This window comes from Corvus moneduloides, chromosome 4 (assembly GCF_009650955.1).
Source record: "Corvus moneduloides isolate bCorMon1 chromosome 4, bCorMon1.pri, whole genome shotgun sequence".
NCBI lineage: Eukaryota > Metazoa > Chordata > Aves > Passeriformes > Corvidae > Corvus > Corvus moneduloides.
The window spans coordinates 20,579,637-20,585,636 of record NC_045479.1 but is presented as its reverse complement, the minus strand read 5'-3'; positions in this window follow the sequence as shown (position 1 = coordinate 20,585,636).

Below are 6,000 nucleotides of genomic sequence, written 5' to 3'. Positions count from 1 at the left end.
AGTAGAACACTAATTTCAGTGTAAACCCTGTCTCTGAAGACCAGGCTGGTTCACTGCCCCCTTCTCCATTCCCCTACTCTCTGACTCCATGCTGCCAGCTTGCTCAATCACTGAATTTTCACCTGTGTTTTTGCCAAGTTAATGCTTTCCTTATAGACTGAATAGATGGGCATTTCTTCCTTGCTGCGTTCCTTTTCCTTCTTGAGTTTCAGAAATGCACATAACTTTAAGCTACTCTCCAATTACAGCTAAATTATTCCCTAAGGCAATTAAGGTGAAACATTACTTCGGAAGACTTTGCTAGTGTTTCAAATTAACAGCAGCATTTGATACAGTTGACAGTATTTTTCCATTAACAGTGCTAACCTCCCCACCCTCCCTGCAAACCCATTAAATTGATCTGATTCCCATGGAGCTGATGGGAATAGTCCAGGTGCAGTTTCTCCCAGTGAAGTTGAACTAAAACATTTGCAACAACAGGCTGGTTCTCAGATCACCCCACTTCATTTATTGATCTCTTTCATTCAGTGCGTTACAATTCAAAAACCTCTCCCTCCCCCTTTTAATCGCCTTTAATCAGTGGTAGATCATGTTTCAGCAGGGCTTTAATGGATTCTTGAGGATAGTTATGGAGTGCTTTACCCTTACGACTTGGCGGCTGTGTAATCAGTCCACTGGCTTAAAATCCATCTGATTTTCTGGAATTCTTCTGAAGAGAACTGAAAGGAGGCCGACAATGACAGAATTACACTGCAGCAGGGAAGCCTGCTCACGCACATGGTATGTGCTACTGTATTCTTCTCTCCATATGCCTACCAGGGACAGTGCAGGATATGCAATGAGAGAACAATGATGCTCATCCATGGGATTTTGAAAAGGCCTGGTTATCCATGTGTGCACAACTTATTTCCAAGTCTTATTTCCAAATTACACTGTCCAATGCAGCACTCCCTTTGCACTATTTATACAGCCTGAGTTCTCATTCCCTATTGACAGAGGATAAAGATAATCTTTGGGCAACCTAATTCTCTAAGATACAATCAAGGTCCATATGATCTATCATTGCTTGAGTAATGCTGGCACCAAGCTAAGCTGAATGACAAGGTCATTTTTGCTCAGCTAATGCATATTTTTTGAGGATAACTTCATGCATAGTTCTTGCGTATAATTATTAGCCTGCTTTTTTTTAATTATTATTTTTTGGTAGATTTTAAAGCACATAAACATTAAGATATTGCTCAGTTGTAAGTGTTTTTAGATTAAATCTTTTGAGATAAGTAAAGGCATGCAAAACTCTTCTCCATTGATATGCTTGTGGAGAAGGATATATTAAAATGTCCAAGCTGGTCATTCAAGTACAGTGGCAGCTACAATGCTTGGAATACTGGGCTCTAGAAGTACCTGAGGTTGGAAACAAGTTAGTCTCATAGCATTCCCCTGATAAAATTAAAAAAAAACCTCTCTGGGTTTTGCATTTATAGATAAAACCCTCATGAGCATTGTAAACATTCTGTATGCAGTCAGCAAGTGTCCTGAATAAATAATTAGGCATAACAGGAGCCCCAGTGCAAGGACAGCTCTGGTGTGCACCCTGAAGGCACCGTGGTGTTACCCTGAGCATCTGGCCAGCACAGTGTAGATATGCTGGTAGCTGCTGCTCCTGAAATGTCTCACAACTGGTTCCTGTTCCTGCCACAATCCTTCTTTAACAATGATGGGTGTCACAGGCAAGCAGTGCCATTTGAAACAGAGCTTAATAACACCTGTTGAGAAGGTAAAGTTTTGAGCTAAGGCTACAGTTTTTGATAATTTTGTGGCCAAGTTTGTATACCCAATTCAACAGTTCTACCAGACCAAAAAGAACTTGATCTTTTTTCCCTAGGTCTTTTCTTCATATTATAGTAGATCTCTCCATGCCTGATGGCATTTTGACACACAAGTACCAAGCTCACTTGTACAGCACATCGCTACCACGTTCACAAGGAAAACAGTCCAACATAGGGCTCTTCCATGTAAAGCACCTTTTGTTCTCCCCAGAAGTCTATGATCTGACCTCATAGCTCAGTTCAGAAGCCATGGACAAAGATCTGTAAGACTTTACACAAACAGAACGAGGCACAGAGCAAAGAACCCATAATAAACTGGGGAAATGAAAAGAGCCGATTGTCTTTCTCAGGAAAAATGGAAATGGTTATGTGCACTACAGACAAAACCACTTTGAGAGAAACCATTCTCTGCAGATGTCTTTATGATTAATTCTGCAGGAATTAATCTCCACATCACAAATATTTTCACTACCAGTAAACATCAAGGAAAATCTACAGATAACAAAATTACTGCTGTGTATGGCTACAGAACCTGTCACTACCTTGGCAACCTGCAGATCCAGCACTCCAGGACAAATGTGTCCTTCTGCCGTGCCTTGGGCTTCCTGAGTGAAGGTAACAAGTGCATAAAATATATAAGAACCAATGCCATGCTGCTGTTTAATTTGAAGCCTGTTGTCTGTCCTGTCAGCTCTCAGCCATGGAATGCTGTTGTCCTACACTGAGGGCCTGATGCTGAATTCATACCTGGTGAAAGATGTGCAATTCTGCTGCAAATTGTTCTAAAAAACAACTTCTAGGAATGGAAATACAAATAAATTCGTTAGATTGAGTTCTAGGCTTTCTCTTAAAGGCTATATGAGCTCTGAGACAAGTCAGACTTAAAACTTAAATTTGATAGATAGTATTTTCAGTCATCTTTACTTTTTCCAAATACCCAGACAATAGTTGACCCTGCTTTGTGCAGGAGGTTCCTGCTCAGAGACCTCCTGAAGTCTTCTCCGACTTGAATCCTCCTGTGATCCTGTAATTAAGAATTACTTGAGAACTGGGAATTCATAAATCCAGCTTAATTAGTTTGAATAAGCATCATGTCTACTTTAAAAGCATTCAGGTCTGTCTGTCCTTCTTCAAAGTGCTCAAATGAATGCTCAGCAGTAGGCTGCACCTGTAACAGCTACTGACATAAAGAGGCACTGAAAGAGGTAGCACCCCTTCTTTTGCTGCATTTGAAGCTGCTAGAGAAGGTGTTCCTAAATATTCACATATTTCATCCTCTCAGAAGAGCCTCCATAAGCCCTCCTCGTGGCAACATGAAATTCCTCTTGGCACCCATTTCCCCTTTCATTTATGAGCCTTTACACAATCCTTGCAAACGGCACAGCTGAACACTTCCTGCGGACGTAGAGCCATGCACAAACTGCGACTCTCATTCCCTAACAGAAGGAAAAGCAGAAGTAGTAAAAACAAAACAAGAAAGAAGAAACACCCTTCATGAAATTACATGTGTTTCTGAATCTGATACCTGGCTTTTAGATGAGAGACTGACACAAGTTTCAAAGATAGAAAATGTTAGGAGATGTAGCTCCTGATCCAAGAACAGCTCCTTGCCAAAGATTTTATTGTCTTGTTCAGAATCATTCTTCTACCAACATAAAGAAATACAGGGTCCTGAGCAACCTGATCTAGTTGAAGATGTCCCTGCTCACTGCAGGGTGGAGTTGGACTAGATGACTTTTAAAGGTCCCTTTCAACCCTAACAATTCTATGGAATACATCTCTCCAACTATTAAAACATACCCCCTGAAAGGTCATCTTCCTTCTGGTTGCAAAGCAGTGAATTTAATAGGTCTCTTTGTTGATTGAGAGCATCTGAAGGAGCCCAGGAGCCAGACCTTCATCTCTATGTGGTTGCATGCGTGAGCTGGGGCTCTCCTCCTGCCCAGGCACCCTGTCAGACTCTCCCAGACAGGATACCCAAATCAACAGGGCTGCAGTTCCCAGCTGAGCATCTGGCCCACATTGGTCTAACTTTATCAACTCTTTGGATCTGGCTAATATTAGAGACTAATAAAACTCATCTGTTTTGGAAATAAAGGTGAGCCAACAGTTAAATCTGCCATCAGTAAAATAATAAAAAAAAAAGGGTTAGAGGAAGCCTGAGAATGATTAATGCTGGGCCCAAACTAATCAGAAAACAAATACTCCTCAAAGCTACCATCAAGAAGAAGAGATCAGAGCCAACATTTTGATGCATGATGATGTAGAAATAACTCTGACTGAGAAATGTAACGCTGGAATCAATTTTATCCAAAGCGCAAACAATAAAAATCACAAGCCAAAGTCTACCCTAGATGTACACATGGGAGTCCCACTGGTTTCAGTCCTAGCCACACACATGCATCTGAGGGTGTGTTTTGGAACCCCAGGTCTTTAATCTGCAACCTCTACTAAGCTCAAATACTTCTTGCACTAAGGATGAGGGTTGCACAGCTGTAACTAAGAACAGAATTTGGCCCATTTATTGTAAGTGCTGTGTCTGAAGTGGGTTTTCTCCTACTAAAAAGCCTAACTTTTTAGGGCTGTGAAAAGTTATAAGTGGCATATCGTAAAAAACTTCCAGTCTGCAATATAAAATACACCCTGGAAAACTACTTAAATGAACCGAATCCATGTTCCAGAGTCAGGAAATGATCCTTTGTAGAAAAAGAATGAGGAAAGGCCCTTTCACTTTCTTTGACTCTGGACTGGACTGATGTCTTGTCTAGGTTTTTGACTTTTGAGTCCTTCACTACCCTTCTATCCAACATTACTGTCTCTGAACACATCTGACCCTTTGCTCAAACATAATTTTACTGCATCTGTTTCTCCCCTCTTTGCTTTGGCTCGCAACACTAGGAGGACAGATAAATAACCAACGATGTCAGAAACCTACATCATAAATCATTGGGAAATTGAGGTAATTTGAATAGTCTTGCTGAGTTCTGATATACATTAACTACATGTGCAGCTTTAGGGAAGGCTGCGTGCAATTGCAAGTCATTAACCTGACGTGCATCCCACATCCCACGGTGAGCTCTGCAGAGCCTGACCCGGTGCTGCTGACCTTCAGGGAGTGTTCTCCAGAGTTCATGGCTCACACACTCAATGCTTAAATCCACCTGGAAAATCAAGCAGATTGTGTTTTTCTTAAGATTTCTATGCCAGTGTTTGGAAAACATAAATTATCACAAAAATTGTTAGCAAAACAAACAGAGGATTTCCAGGGGACCACAGAAATGTAGCTCTTTGTACAAGTTCTGCGTTTGCTTAGGGTCACTGGGAAATTCTAGTTTTTATGAGCTGAACTTTCCAAAGAAACAGCTAGGACAAGTATTGCAGTTAAAAGTCAATGGAAATGAGGTGTCCAGCCTCTGGTTCTGCTCTCTAGTATTTTCCTGAGGACTTAGCAAACTATTACTAATAACACTAAGGAGACCCAAATCCCTGGCTGCTGGGGCTGTGAGTGCACACTCTTCAGGGGTCAGCTTCTGGCCGGGGTCAGCAGGGGGCTCTTCCAACCTGTGGTGGTCATGGAGGGCTCTCAGGAATGCTGGGGAGAGGCCACTTTCAGCCAAAGCAGGCACTTCGACCCTGCCAGAGCTTCCGCCGTGCAACTTGGTAGAAGTGTCCCAGAAGGATATAATCATCATAATCTTTAAAGGCCCTAATGACAGGCCAATAGATGCTCCCAGAGGCAAAGCACCCAACCTCTGAGAACATCTGTCCAGACCCCAGCTGACTCCCATCTTTGCGTCCTGCATCTTGGCCATGAGTAGACTTGTAGACTTCAAGAAAATCCCTCTGGGGCTGTGGGAAGCTTTGCATTTGTTTCAGCACAGTGGCATTTTAAAAAGGGGCCAATTTACTGTTCTGAGCAGGTTTGAATTTATTATGTGCAGAGGAAGAACAACTCTAGTGCAATAAGATACCATTCACCAAAAACCAGAAGATCAATTCCCACCAGCAGTTTGGGAGAAGGCTTTTCCCAACAAACAACTTACCTGCCATGGACACTGGCTCCACCTTTTTTCTAGAGTCAGACACACAAATTGTAACACAAAAATCATGAGTATATACATATTTTTGATCAAAGGTAAGCACTTGCTTCAGAGCACTGGATGTCTAAGTGACA